General features: G+C 47.0%; 1 protein-coding gene across 1 annotated transcript in view; it reads left to right on the top strand.

Annotated features, from left to right (window-relative positions):
* Nucleotides 1–396: 396 nt before the first annotated feature.
* Nucleotides 397–16,043, top strand: part of LOC120917342 (RNA-binding protein 4B-like) — a 32,110-nt gene continuing 16,463 nt past the window's right edge. Inside the window, exon 1 of the mRNA XM_040328566.1 lies at nucleotides 397–473. The gene's annotated coding sequence lies outside the window, so the exon portion shown is untranslated. The remainder of the gene's footprint in view (nucleotides 474–16,043) is intronic.

Raw genomic sequence — 16,043 nt, 5'->3', positions numbered from 1 at the left:
AAAAACCACAGAGGTGATCAAATGCCACCAAAAGAAAGCTCTATTTGTGGGGAAAAAAGGACGTCAATTTTGTTTGGGAGCCACGTCGCACGACCGCGCAATTGTTAGTTAAAGCGACGCAGTGCCTGAAGCTGAAATTTCACCTTGGCAGGAAGGGGGTATATGTACCCAGTAAGCAAGTGGTTAAATACTGCAATAATAAATACATTTTCCCTGTGGGAAATAAATGTCATGAATGGTACGTTCTACACAGTCAGCTTCCTTTATAAAACATGGAGCAAGCTACAGGCGAGTTCTATTTCTAAGCCGAATACTCCGGAGCGCTGTGCGTGCGCTAGCAGGGTACCAGCTGCCTGTGATTGGCCGGCGGTTACCTAGGAGACGCAGCGTTGTCGGCGTATGACAAGGCGGGGCGGCCATCTTTTGTGTGTCGGATTGTGATTGTGAAGAGTGGAAGGGGACTAAACAAACGGGTGAGTGATCGGGGGGAGCAGAGAGGGGGGAGAGAGCCGGCGATGTCACCGGAGAGATCAGACAAGAGCTGGGAGGGTGAAGGGCAACGCTGGCGGTGCTGGGAAGGAGATGTGATAATAAACTCCCAGGATCGGCGATGGAGGGGAGAAGAAATCCTAGACACACAGAGAGAGAAGAAAACTTCCATAGGAGAGGAGATCAGAACAAAGGAGGGCGGGGAGATACCTGAACACTTCATACACACAGGGCAGGGGCCATAGAGACCCATCCATCCATCCAATACAGGGGGACAGCTCCATAACTTCTACACACAAGAAGAAATAATGAGTGCTGGGAAGTGATGACATGATGGTGGGAGGAGATTGTAGTACAATGTATTCCTGATTGTTACTTTGTATTTCTTGCTTTCATTGTGATGAGTGATCAGTGACCTCCCCCCTCCTCCATGAGAGGTATGAGGAGTGTCAGCAGAGGTGTGTGTTCTTCATCTGCCATGTTTTCCTTCTCCTGTACAATGTGTATACTGGTGGAAACACCGCACTTGTGTACAATGTGTATACTGGAGGAAACACTGCACGTGTGTACAATGTGTATACTGGAGGAAACACTGCACTTGTGTACAATGTGTATACTGGAGGAAACACTGCACGTGTGTACAATGTGTATACTGGAGGAAACACTGCACTTGTGTACAATGTGTATACTGGAGGAAACACTGCACGTGTGTACAATGTGTATACTGGAGGAAACACTGCACTTGTGTACAGTGGGCCTGATTTACTATGCTCTGTGCGCTGCGCTGGTTCATGCCTTAATTAGTACTCCGGGTGGAGGCTTAATTGGGCGCATGAACCAGCGTAGCAGCCGGCGCATTGAAACTAATATGTAAAGCCGCGCCGAACTCCCTATAGAAGTCTATGGGAGAAATCAAAAGTGTTCATTTTAAAGGCTAATCTGCAAGTTTTGTCCTAAAAAGTGTTTGGGGACCTCAGTCCTGCCCCAGGGAACATGTATCAATGCTTTTTTTATTTTTTAAAACGGCCGTTTTTTCGGGAGCAGTGAAATTAATAATTCTTAAAGTGAAACAATAAAAGTGAAATATTCCTTTAAATTTCGTACCTAGGGGGGGTGTAATGTCAGCATGTGAAATAGCGCATTTTTCCCGCACTTAGAACTCCCCCTGCACAAAGTGACATTCAGAAGGAAAAAAGTCATTTAAAAATTCACACGCGGCTATAATGAATTGTCGGCTCTGACAATTCTAAAGGGATTCATTCATAAAACAAACAAGAAAATGTGTAGGGGTTCCCCCAAATTAAATTACCAGGCCCTTCAGGTCTGGAATGGATATTAAGGGGAACCCCGCCGTAAAAACCAAAAAAAAAAAAGACGTGCGGTTCCCGGCAAATATCCATTCCAGACCCTTCAGGTCTGGTGTGGATTTTAAGGGGAACTCCACCCCAAATTGAAAAAAAAAATGGCGTGGAGTCCCCCTAAAAATCCACACCAGACCCTTATCCGAGCACGTTGACCTGGCCGGCCGCAGAAAAGAGGGGGGGACAGAGTGCGGCCCCCCCTCTCTCCTGAACCGCACCAGGCCACATGCCCTCAACATGGGCATGTGGCAACGGGCAAGATGTGGGACCAGAAGGCTGAAGGACGGACGGAGAAGATAGAAGAACACGTCGGGCAAGATGTGAACGAGAAGAAAGAAGCAGCGGAAGAAACCCGAAGGAAAGAAGAAAAGAAGATTTTATTAAAAGATTTGTCAAAAACCGGCTACTGTCATTTTTAACACTTTGACATTTTTTTTGGGGTGAAATGGTAGAGGTACAATGTACCCCATTACCATTTCACATAGGGGGGGGGCCAGGATCTGGGGGTCCCCTTTGTTAAAGGGGTCTTCCAGATTCTGATAAGCCCCCCGCCCGCATACCCCCACAACCACCGGGCAAGGGTTGTGGGGATGAGACCCTTGTCCCCATCAACATGGGGACATCCTCCCCATGTTGAGGGCATGTGGCCTGGTGCGGTTCAGGAGAGGGGGGGGGCCGCACTCTGTCCCCCCCTCTTTTCTGCGGCCGGCCAGGTCAACGTGCTCGGATAAGGGTCTGGTGTGGATTTTTAGGGGGACTCCACGCCATTTTTTTTTTCAATTTGGGGTGGAGTTCCCCTTAAAATCCACACCAGACCTGAAGGGTCTGGTATGGATATTTGGGGGGACCCCACGCCATTTTTTGGGGGGGTTTTTACGGCGGGGTTCCCCTTAATATCCATTCCAGACCTGAAGGGCCTGGTAATTTAATTTGGAGGGACCCCTTTTTTTTTTTTTTTTTTTAATGAGCAATGACTCTATTCTTTATAGCCATGAGTACTTTAACCACTTGCCCACCGGGTTAATTCTGGCACTTCTCTCCTTCATGTGAAAATCACAATTTTTTGGCTAGAAAATTAATCAGAACCCCCAAACATTATATATATATTTTTTTTAGCAGACATCCTAGGGAATAAAATGGCAGTCATTGCAATACTTTTTGTCACACCGTATTTGCGCAGCGGTCTTACAAGCGCACTTTTTTTGGATAAAAATCACTTTTTTGAATTAAAAAATAAGACAACAATACATTTTGCCCAATTTTTTTATATATTGTGAAAGATAATGTTACGCCGAGTAAAATGATACCCAACATGTCACGCTTAAAAATTGCGCCCGCTCGTGGCATGGCATCAAACTTTTACCCTTTAAAAATCTCGATAGGCGACGTTTAAAAAATTCTACAGGTTGCATTTTTTGAGTTGCAGAGTAGGTCTAGGGCTAGAATTATTGCTCTCACTCTAACGATCGCGGCGATACCTCACTTGTGTGGTTTGAATACCGTTTTCATATGCGGGCGCTACTCGCGTATGCGTTTGCTTCTGTGCGCGAGCTCGTCGGGACGGGGCGCTTTAAAAAATTTATTTGGGGTTTTCTTATTTATTTTTATTTAGTTTTATAATGTTTTACACTGAAATAAAAAAATAAAGAAAAAATGATCAGTTTTCTTCCTATTACAAGGAATGTAAACATCCCTTGTAATAGGACTAGTGTGTGACAGGTCCTCTTTATGGAGAGAGGCGGGGTCAATAAGGCTGGAAAGCATGGTATTGAAAAATAAAATAAAAGTTCTCATGCTTTCAGCTGCAATCATGTTCGTTCACCACAGTGGTGTAGTGTATAGCACTTTGACCTAGCAGCAAAAGAGTCGTTGGTTCGAATCCCGCCCGTGACAGCATCTGCATGGAGTTTGCATGTTCTCCCTGTGCCTGCGTGGGTTTCCTCCCACAATATAAAAACACGCTGTAAATCGGTTCCGGTCTAAATAAGCCCTAATATGCAGTAGTATATTTAGGTTTGGTTCTGCCCTAGGCCTGACTACATATCTGCACCTCCTAATAGAAAAATGACCCACCCCTTCCTGTCAAGGTCACACCCTGTTTTTGTATAACCCCGCCCAGTAATTTTCAGGGGACCCACACACTAGTTCTGGGGGGGCACTGGATTCCCTTAACCACTTCCATACCAGGCACTTACGCACCTTCCCGCCAAGCCAATTTTCAGCTTTCAACACTGTCGCACTTTGAATGGCAATTGCGCGGTCATACAACACTGTACCCAAACAAAATTGGCGTCCTTTTTTCCCCACAAATAGAGCTTTCTTTTGTTGTTATTTGATCACCTCTGCGTTTTTTTTTTTTGCGCAACAACGAAAAAAAGACTGCAAATTTTGAAACAAAAAAAAGTTTTTATTTTTTTAGGTTAATTTTTTTGTAAATAAGTTTTTCTCTTTCAATTACGGGCACTGATATGGCGGCACTGATGGGCACCGATGAGATGGCACTGATGGACATCGATGAGGTAGTACTGACGGCACAGATGAGGTGGCATTGATTGGCGGCGCTGCTATGCGGCACTGATGGGCACTCATAGGCGGCACTGATGGGCACTCATGGGCGGCACAGATGGGCGGCACTTATGGGTGGCACTGATGGATACTTATGGGTGGCACAGGTGGGCACTGATAGGTGGGCACTGTGCATGGATGGGCACTGTGGGGTGGCACTGATGGACACTGTGGGGTGGCACTGATTTTCCCAGTCAGTGCCCATTTGTGGGCACTGATTGGCATCTTTTTTCTTATTTTTTATTGCTTTTTGTTCTATATTTTTTTTGTTTTTGCACACCCTGGTGGTCCAGGGTGGGCATCCCTGGTGGTCCAGTGTGGTGATCCGAGGGGGGGCTGCGCTGATAAACAATCAGCGCGAACGCCCCCTGTCAGGAGAGCCGCCGATCGGCTCTCCTATACTCGCGTCTGTCAGACGCGAGTGAGGAAGAGCCATCGATGGCTCTTCCTGTTTACATCGTGATCAGCCGTGATTGGACACGGCTGATCACGTGGTAAAGAGTCTCCGTCTCCGTGAGAGACTCTTTACTGAGATCAGACTGACACCCCGCATCACCGATCGCCGCACTGCGTGCCCCCACAGGCGCGTGCGGCATGAAATCCTGCAGGACGTCCTGTCAGGATTGTGTAACCACTTCCCGGACGTAAATCGGCCATAGGCTGGGCGGGAAGTGGTTAATTTGCATAGTTTTTCTCTCACTTCCTGTTTGGCTATGGGGCAGGAAGTGAAGGCAAATCTCCCCAATTGGACACAGATAATACAAAATAAACTGACAGGGCCTATAACACTCCCTCACTCTATCCAAAATTAAAGAAAATAAAACTTGTTGATTATAGTTCTTGTCAGGGGCGGACTGACCATTGAGTCACTCGGGCACTGCCCAAGGGCCCCATGCCACTAGGGGGGCCCCATCCGGGTTGCCAGGCTCAGTAAAACCAGGGACAGTATGTAAAAATCTGTGTTTTTTTTAGATCTGTCCCTGATATGTCCGAAAATGACATGCTTTTAATGTGAATATCCCAAGATTTTAGCTGCCCGCCTCTGCACTACCTCCTGGCGTGGTGGTCATCTGTAAGCCAGAGGGGCCCCATAATCTTCTATTGCCCAGGGGCCCCATGAGTTGTCAGTCCGCCCCTGGTTCTAGTTTAAGCACAAATTTCATAGAGTTTTATTGAGAGCCCCAAAAAATATAACCATGCCAATAGGCCAGGATAGAGCGTTGCTAATATGTAGGAATGTGTGCGTTAGAGCACCCCACCCAATGTTAACTAAAAAATTATTAATTTGCAAATAAGTATTATCTGCTCATTTTTTGGGGATGTCTGCACCCCTGATAGTGACAACATTTGTGAGGTGTCTTCACCCTTTCTAATTCATTCACTTCCTGTCACATAGCCAAACAGGAAGTGAGGGTAAAACCTTACTAATATCTTTTCTTGGGGACACAGAGATCAAGCTAAATAGTTTCCCATTATGTAAATTGCACTCTAGCATTTTGCTGTGTACACCCCAAATTATTAGGGATCTTGGACTTTGGGGTCCATTTACTAAAGGCAAATCCACTCCTACAAGTGCAAAGCAAGGAAGAAAGAAAACAAAACAACTTTGCTTCTACAGGATTGGATGTTAAAACCATCAGTGCTTCCTCTCTGATTTTCAGCAACTATGCTTGTACTGCAGAGTGGCTTTGCCTTTACTAAACCCCAAACTAAATAATCATTTGGGGCAGGGATCCTCAAACTACGGCCCTCCAGCTGTTTTAGAACTACACATCCCATGAGGCCTTGTAATGCACTGACATTCACAGACATGACTAGGCATGATGGGAATTGTAGTTCCTGAACAACTGGAGGGCCGTAGTTTGAAGACCCATGATTTGGGGTGTACACAGCAGTGCTGGAGTGCAATTTGCTTAATGGGGACACTAGTTAAGATTGACCTGTGTCCCCAAGAAAAGACACTGGTAGGGTTTTAACCTCACTTCCTGTTCAGCTGTGTGACAGGAAGTGAAGCCAATTTTAAGAAAAGGGACACAAAGCTCATCACAAAAATAAAAAAACACAAAGCAGGGGTTCTAACACTCACTTGGCTTCCCTCAAACACCCACAATTTGAATAGGATTGCCTTGCGCTAGATTTAAGCACAGTGCTGTAAATCAGCACATCAAGCCTGTCCACCAATAGCAACCCCCCCCCCCCCCCCACAGGCCATGTTTGCAGGTTTTCCTTCATCTTGCACATGTGCTTTAAAATACAGTCTGGACAGCAATTCTTGATAAGAGAAATCCCCAAAACATGTCCTGTCGGGGGTACTTGAGGGCTGAGGACCACTGCAGAATAAATAAAATACTTACCAGTTTTTGTCTTTAAAGTCAGGGAGAATAAACATGGCAAACATTTCATGATTACACACCAGGAAAGAAGCTTAGACAAAAATCACACATAATTTGTTAGGCCCAAACCTAGTTCAGCTGCAGCTGTCAACATATGTAGCATGAAAAAGTAACAAAAGACAAAAACTTAACAATTTTAAAGTAATTTTTATTGGTCAACAAAACAAGGAAAGCAAAAAAAGACAAACAAACAAAAATACATTTCAAAATTCTAAATAACCATAGCTTTACACATTTTTCATAAAATAAGGCCACATAGACAAATACATCAAAGTGATCATCATTTAAAAATAAACCAAAACCATTGGCAAAATAAAACAAAACCCATGCAACAAACCACATTTGTGTTTAGCAACAGCATTTCTGCCAGCCTGCCCCTTCTGAGGGCAGCTGAGGACTGATCGATCCAAGCTTTTTATAACAGTGCTAGTAATGAAGCAATTGAAATCACATGACCAAATTGCAGTCTCTAGTTTGGGTGAGCTTGTAATTGGGCACACCTGCAATTAATCCAAACCACGCTCTATGAGCATCCAATGAGTGTTTTTCACCTTTTAAAAAGAAAGGATATTTTTTTTCTAAGTGTTTGAGCATGCTCAGTTCATCACACATGTAGGAACCAAGCTGCAATGGAATGAGAGCTTTTTTTTTTTTGTTTCCCCTGATCTGATGCTTTCCAGCCTGAAGGGGAGGTGTTAAAGACAGAAGTAAACACGCACATTTAATAATCTATTTGTGTGAAAAAAAAAGGTTGCCAATTTTGTTTGGGAGCCACGTCGCACGACTGCGCAATTGTCAGTTAAAGCGACGCCGTGCCGAATCACAAAAACTTGCCCGGTCATTGACCAGAAATATGGTCCGGGCTCAAGTGGTTAAAAATTAACAAAACACAAAAGTGAGCCCAATTTTTGGGGATAATGTGAAAGATGATGTTACACTGAGTAAATAGATACCTTACATGTCACGCTTTACTATTGGAAACACTCCTGCAATGGGGCCAAAATGAATTCCGTGAATATCCCCATAGGCAACCTTTTTCTTTTTTTTCCAGGTTACCAGTTTATAGTTACAAAGAAGGTCTAGTGGTAAAAGTATTGCTCTCGCTCTAACGCACGTGTCAATACCTCACATGTGTGGTTTGAACGATGTTTATATATGTGGGCGGGACTTGCGTAAGTCCCGCCCACATATGTAAAAATTAGTTTTACTTTTTGCTATAATAAATATCCCCAAAAATATATATTGAAAAAACTAAAAAAAACCTCAGTTTAGGCCGATACGTATTCTACATCTTTTTGGTTCCAAAAAATCGCAAATAGCGTTTAGTGTTTGGTTTTTGAAAAAGTTATAGCGTCTACAAATTTTTTTTTTTTGTTGTTTTAACTAGTTATTGGGGCGATCAGCGATTTTTATCGGTACTGCGACATTATGGCGGACACATCGAACACTTTTTTGGAACCATTGGCATTTTTCTAGCGATCAGTGCTGTAAAAAATGCATTGCTTACTCAAAAAATGGCACTGGCAGGGAAGGGGTTAACACTAGGTGCGAGGGAGGGGTTAAATATGTTCCCTGGGTGTGTTCTAACTGTAGGGGGGGGGGGACTGACATGTGTAAATGACAGATCGCTGTTCATGAAGGGGAACTCCAGACCCCCGAAAAAAAAATAAGGTGGGTTCCCTCCAGGTGCATACCAGGCTCTTAGGCTTGGTCTGGAACATAAGGGGTTAAACCCGCGCAAAAAAAAAATAGCGTGGGGGTCACCCCCAAGATCCAAACCAAGCACTTATCCCAGGCACGCAGTCTGGTCAGACAGGAATGGGGGTGGGGACGAGCGAGCGCCCCCCTCCCTCCTGAGACATACCAGACCACATGCCCTCAACATGGGGGAGTGTGTGCTGTGGGGGAGGGGGGCACTGCCCCCCCACCCCAAAGCACTCTTGCCCCCATGTCGATAGGGACAAGAGCCTCTTCCCGACAACCCTGGCCGTTGGTTGTCGGGGTATGCGGGCGGAGAGCTTATCAGAATCTGAGAGACCCCTTTAATAAAGGGGTCCCCAGATTCCGGCCCCCCACCCTATGTGAATGAGTATGGGGTACATCGTACCTCTACCCATTCACATGGGGGAAATGTAAAGTAAAAAAAACACCACACAGAATAAAATATTTTATTAATCTGCTCCGGAGCCCCCCCTTTCTTCTTTAGCTCTCTTAGAAGGGGGGGTTTCTTCTCTCCCGATCTTCCGCCGGGACCCTGGGCTTCGGTGATTTCTGCCGGGGGAGGGCGCCATCCCTCGGTCCTCTCCGGAGCCTTCCGCCGGATGCCCCCACCCCATTTAAGCTCTTTTTCATTAGGGAGGGGCATCCGGACTTCGGGGTCTTCTGCCGGGGGATGGCGCCTATCCCCCGGTCTTTCCGGTGCCTTCCGCCAGGGTTCCGGTCTTCCTGGTCTTCTGCCGGGGGTGCGCCAACTCCCAGGTCTTTTCTCTTCTGTCTTCTCTGCTCCCTCTTCTGCCTGGCTCCCCCGCGGAGCCAGGGCTTTCTTCCGTCTTCTTTCTTCTCTCTTCCTTCTTCTGCCTGTCTCCTCCGGGAGCACAGGGCTTGTCTCCGCTGTCTTCTTGCTTCTCTTCCATTGGATGTTGACACGACGAGGTTCCGCGCTGACATGCCGTGTCAGCGGCGGGCATGGACTTATATAGGGTAATGCCACCATGTGACCTCAACCCATGTGACATCACATTCCCTGGGCATGATGGGAATGTGATGTCACATGGGTTGAGGTCACATGGTGGCATTGCCCTATATAAGTCCATGCCCACTGCTCAGACGGCATTCCAGCGCCGGACCTCGTCGTGTCAACATCCAATGGAAGAGAAGCAAGAAGACAGCGGAGACAAGCCCTGGGCTCCCGGAGGAGACAGGCAGAAGAAGGAAGAGAGAAGAAAGAAGACGGAAGAAAGCCCTGGCTCCGCGGGGGAGCCAGGCAGAAGAGGGAGCAGAGAAAAGACCGGGGAGTTGGCGCACCCCCGGCAGAAGACCAGGAAGACCGGAACCCTGGCGGAAGGCACCGGAAAGACCGGGGGATAGGCGCCATCCCCCGGCAGAAGACCCCGAAGTCCGGATGCCCCTCCCTAATGAAAAAGAGCTTAAATGGGGTGGGGGCATCCGGCGGAAGGCTCCGGAGAGGACCGAGGGATGGCGCCCTCCCCCGGCAGAAATCACCGAAGCCCAGGGTCCCGGCGGAAGATCGGGAGAGAAGAAACCCCCCCTTCTAAGAGAGCTAAAGAAGAAAGGGGGGGCTCTGGAGCAGATTAATAAAATATTTTATTCTGTGTGGTGTTTTATTTTACTTTACATTTCCCCCATGTGAATGGGTAGAGGTACGATGTACCCCATACTCATTCACATAGGGTGGGGGGCCGGCATCTGGGGGCCCCCTTATTAAAGGGAGCTCGCAGATTCCGATTAGCCCCGCCCGCATACCCCGACAACCAATGGCAAGGGTTGTCGGGAAGAGGCTCTTGTCCCTATCGACATGGGGGCAAGAGTGCTGTGGGGTGGGGGGGCAGTGCCCCCCTCCCCCACAGCACACACTCCCCCATGTTGAGGGCATGCGGTCTGGTACGGCTCAAGAGGGGGGGGGGCCGCTCGCTCGTCCCCTCCCCCATTCCTGTCCGGGCCAGACTGCATGCTTGGGATGAGGGCTTGGTTTGGATCTGGGGGGGACCCCCGCGCCGAATCGGCGCGGGTTTAACCCCTCACGTTCCGGACCAAGCCTAAGAGCCTAATGTAGCCCTGAAGGGGGACCCGCGCCGATTTCAAGTTTGAAATTTGGCGCCGAGTTCCCCTTCAGGGCTGAAAACAGCTCGGAGATTCCCGTGCGCCGCGTCACGCAGCGCATTCACGGGTACGCCGCTTGGTATTTACCAAGATTTTCACGGCGTACTGACAAGGCGCACGGGAATCCCTGACTTTTCTCTCTGCGCATGCCCAGTATGCAAATGAACCTCCCGAGGTTCAGGCGCACTGTGCAAGCGTACGGGGATCTGTTTTCAAAAAACACTTTCCCTTTCAATTCGGCCCGCCAAACACTTTAAAACACATGTCACTTCACTTCCCCTGCATCCCCCCACCTCCCCCCCTAATAAACTCCCGCCCAAACCCCCGCAATTTACAGTTTAATGTGCCGTGCGCCAGGTCTGTACTGGTGCACAATGCACCCTCTCCTGGGCGCACGGAGCACATTAGTAACTAGGGAAATACACTGCACTAGCAGCGTATTTCTTTAGTAAATGGCCAAACGGCTGCTACTCCTGCTTTTACTCCATGAGTCATGGAGTAAAGGCTTGGTAAATCAGGCCCAATGTGTATACTGGAGGAAACACTGCACGTGTGTACAATGCGTATACTGGAGGAAACACTGCACGTGTGTACAATGTGTATACTGGAGGAAACACTGCACTTGTGTACAATGTGTATACTGGAGGAAACACTGCACTTGTGTACAATGTGTATACTGGAGGAAACACTGCACGTGTGTACAATGCGTATACTGGAGGAAACACTGCACGTGTGTACAATGCGTATACTGGAGGAAACACTGCACGTGTGTACAATGTGTAGTGTATACTGGAGGAAACACTGCACTTGTGTACAATGTGTATACTGGAGGAAACACTGCACTTGTGTACAATTAGGTAGATTCAGGTAGAGTTAGGCCGGCTTATCAGTAGATAAGCCGACCTAACTCAGAATCTACGCCGACCTAAGTTTAAGCGTATGCTCAAACAGAGATACGCTTAAACATATCTAAGATACGACGGCTTGCGCCATCCTATCTTAGATTGCAATATTTTGGATGGCCGCTAGGTGGCGCTTCCATTGCGGTCGGCGTATAATATGTAAATGAGATACGCCGATTCACGAACGTACGCCAGGCCGACGCAGTACTTTTACGCTGTTTACGTAAGAGATAGGCCGCGTAAAGTTAGAGCTAGGCTCTAGTAGAATAGTAATGTCAAGTATGGCCGCCGTTCCCGCCGCAAAATTGGAAATTTTTACGTCGTTTGCGTAAGTCGTCCGCGAATCGGGATTTACGTCCACGTCGAAATCAATAGGCCCGTACGGCGTACTTAGCCGCAATGCGCACTGGGAAATGTAGGTGCCCGGCGCATGCGCAGTAGTCAAAAAACGTCAAAAACGTGAGGTCAAGCCTCATTACCATTAAACACGCCCCCCTCCAAGTCATTTGAATTAGGTGCCCTTACGCCCGCCGCGTTTACACTACGCCGCCCTAAGTAAGGAGGTAAGTGCCTTGAGAATCATGTACTTGCCTCTCTTACTTAAGGCGGCGTAGTGTAAACACGCTAGGCTACGCCGCCGCAAATTAGCGCGCCCCTATCTGAATCTACCCAATTGTGTATACTGGAGGAAACACTGCACTTGTGTACAATGTGTATACTGGAGGAAACACTGCACTTGTGTACAATGTGTATACTGGAGGAAACACTGCACTTGTGTACAATGTGTATACTGGAGGAAACACTGCACTTGTGTACAATGTGTATACTGGAGGAAACACTGCACTTGTGTACAATGTGTATACTGGAGGAAACACTGCACTTGTGTACAATGTGTATACTGGAGGAAACACTGCACTTGTGTACAATGTGTATACTGGAGGAAACACTGCACTTGTGTACAATGTGTATACTGGAGGAAACACTGCACTTGTGTACACTTGTTGTGTGTTATGGAAAGTTCACACTTTTCTTTTTTTAGTCCTTTATTCGGTATTCCCGCACTGGTCTAATGATCACACATGTATAATGGGACAGTCACCAGCCAGGGGCAGGGGCATTGTACCCACATCCAGGCTTGTGCCCATAGAAACAAAACATTTCCCAGCACTCATCAGTTAGCCTAGGGAAAAAAAGCTGACCGTACCCGGTATCAACAGAGGCTTTTGTTGCACATATGGAAGTGGCAATGTCCCGCCAAGGCTCCTTTGTATATTGCGGTCCTAACTCATATTTTGAGACTGTCCAAGTTGGAGCATAAAAAGCACTGGATACATTAACCACTTAAGACCCGGACCATTATGCAGCTAAAGGACCTTGCCCCTTTTTGCGATTCGGCACTGCGTCGCTTTAACTGACAATTGCGTGGTCGTGCGACGTGGCTCCCACACAAAATTGGCGTCATTTTTTCCCTACAAATAGAGCTTTCTTTTGGTGGTATTTGATCACCTCTGAAGTTTTTTTTTTTTGCGCTATAAACAAAAATAGAGCGACATTTTTGAAAAAAATTCAATATTTTTTACTTTTTGCTGTAATAAATATCCCCAAAAAAGATATAAAAAAACTTTTTTTCCCTCAGTTTAGGCCGATACGTATTCTTCTACCTATTTTTGGTAAAAAAAATCGCAATAAGCGTTTAACGATTGGTTTGCGCAAAATTTATAGCGTTTACAAAATAGGGGATAGTTTTATGGCATTTTTCTTAATATTTTTTTTTTACTACTAATGGCAGCGATCAGCGATTTTTTTTGTGTGACTGCGACATTATGGCGGACACATCGGACAATTTTGACACATTTTTGGGACCATTGTCATTTTCACAGCAAAAAGTGCTATAAAAATGCATTGATTACTGTGAAAATGACAATTGCAGTTTAGGAAATAACCACTAGGGGCGCTGTAGGGGTTATGTGTGACCTCATATGTGTTTCTAACTGTAGGGGGGCGGGGCTGTACTTGTGACGTCATTGATCGCCTTTCCCTATATCAGGGAACAGACGATCAATGACACTGTGAAGAATGGGGAAGGTGTGTTTACACACAGCTCTCCCCGTTCTTCTGCTCCTGTGACCGATCGCGGGACACCGGCGGCAATCGGGTCCGCGGGTCCCGCGGCCGCAGTCACAGAGCTTCGGACCAGGTCACGGGCGTGCACCCGCGGCGCTTGCGCGAGACCCACGGCTGGGCACTTAAAGGGGACGTACCTGTACGTGCCTGTGCCCAGCCGTGCCATTCTGCCAATGTATATGTGCAGGAGGCGGTCCTTAACCAGTTCCCGACCCCCGCATGTACATATACGTCCACAATATGGCACGTACAGGCACATGGGCGTACACGTACGTCCTCGCCTATTAGCGGGTGGGGGGTCCGATCGGGACCCCCCCGCTACATGCGGAGGTCGGGTCCGCTCGGGGAGCGATCCGGGACCACGGCGCGGCTATTTGTTTATAGCCGCTCCGTCGCGATCGCTCCCAGGAGCTGAAGAACGGGGAGAGCCGTGTGTAAACACGGCTTCCCCGTCCTTCACTATGGCGGCGCATCGATCGCGTCATTCCCTTTATAGGGAAGACACGATCGATGACGTCATTCCTACAGCCACACCCCCAAACAGTTGTAAACACATACTAGGTGCACCCTAACTCCTACAGCGCCACCTGTGGTTAACTCCCAAACTGCAACTGTCATTTTCACAATAAAGAATGCAATTTAAATGCATTTTTTGCTGTGAAAATGACAATGGTCCCAAAAATGTGTCAAAATTGTCCGAAGTGTCCGCCATAATGTCGCAGTCACAAAAAAAATTGCTGATCGCCGCCATTAGTAGTAAAAAAAAAATAAAAAATAAAAATGCAATAAAACTATCCCCTATTTTGTAAACACTATAAATTTTGCGCAAACCAATCGAAAAAAACGCTTATTGCGATTTTTTTTACTAAAAATAGGTAGAAGAATACGTATCGGCCTAAACTGAGGAAAAAAAATGTTTTTATATATGTTTTTGGGGGATATTTATTACAGCAAAAAGTAAAAAATATTGCTTTTTTTTCAAAATTGTCGCTCTATTTTTGTTTATAGCGCAAAAACTAAAAACCGCAGATGTGATCAAATACCACCAAAAGAAAGCTCTATTTGTGGGGAAAAAAGGACGCCAATTTTGTTTGGGATCCACGTCGCACGACCGCGCAATTGTCTGTTAAAGCGACGCAGTCCCGAACTGTAAAAACACCTTGGGTCTTTAGGCTGCATATTGGTCTGGGGCTTAAGTGGTTAAGTGGTTAAAGTGATTGTAAAGTCTTGTTTTTTCAATGAAAATCACAATCATGTTATACTTATCTCATATGCAGTGGATTTGCACAGAGCATCCCGGATTGTCCCTCTTTGGTGCTCCTGGCCCCTCCCTCTAGTTGAGTGCCCCCATACCAAGCAGCTTGCTATGGTGGCACCCGATTTAGGTGACAGCGCCCTCTGTCCATTCAGACACAGAGTTGCAGCCCAACCCTGCCTCTCTCTCTCTCCTGATTGGCTGACTGACTTTGATTGACAGCAGCAGGAGCCAATGACGGCCGAGACACTCGTGGACATCACTTGATAGAGATAGGCTGCCATACACTAAAGGCTTTTTATCTGAATGCATAGAATGCTTTCTGACTTTACAACTCCTTTAAAATGTTTGTAAAGGCTGAATGTTTCTATGCATGAAGATAAAAACCTTCTATGTGCTACATCTCCCCCCCCCCCCAATACTCACCTGAGCCCCCTCTAGATCCAGCAATGTGCACAAAAGCCTCGGCTCTCCTGAAGCGGCCCAGAATCTCGTCAGGAAAAAAACGTTGTTTGTACAGACACTCCATTCAAAAGAACCGCCGTTCTTTTGAATGGCACGAATGCAGTGATGTCATCAACTACGACGAGCGTGCGCTCGTCACATTCAATGCCGTCGCCGCCATCTTGCTACACCTTACCTATGCCTTGGAAGCTACCGCGCATGCGTCAAAGTCATTTCGAGCATGCGCGGGTTTCCACGGCGACAGATAAGTATACAGACGCTCGGGTTTCTTGTCAGGAAAACTGCCGAGAATCACGACGAGAAAATGGAGAATAGGTTCTCTATTTTTCTCGTTCAAAGCCTCATACACACCCTTGGTTTACTCACCAATTTTCTTACTGGTTCTTGCCGAGAAAACCGTGCGTGTGTACGAGGCTTGAGTATCTATCTCCTAATTGTCTGAGACACAGCAACAGGAGCCATTGGCTTCCACTGCTGTCAATCGCAGCCAGTGAGCCAATGCGGACAAGCCGCTGCTCTATGTGTTAGTTTTCTGCCACACGTAGCGTTTTGCTTTTAGGGTGAAAAGTAAAATTTTGGTCTTATCTGACCAGAGCACTTTCTTCCACATGTTTGCTGTGTCCCCCACATGGCTTCTCGCAAACTTCAA

Source organism: Rana temporaria, chromosome 11 (genome assembly GCF_905171775.1).
Source record: "Rana temporaria chromosome 11, aRanTem1.1, whole genome shotgun sequence".
Classification (NCBI taxonomy): domain Eukaryota; kingdom Metazoa; phylum Chordata; class Amphibia; order Anura; family Ranidae; genus Rana; species Rana temporaria.
The sequence above is the reverse complement of the archived record's forward strand: the minus strand, read 5'-3'. Positions and strand labels throughout refer to the sequence as shown.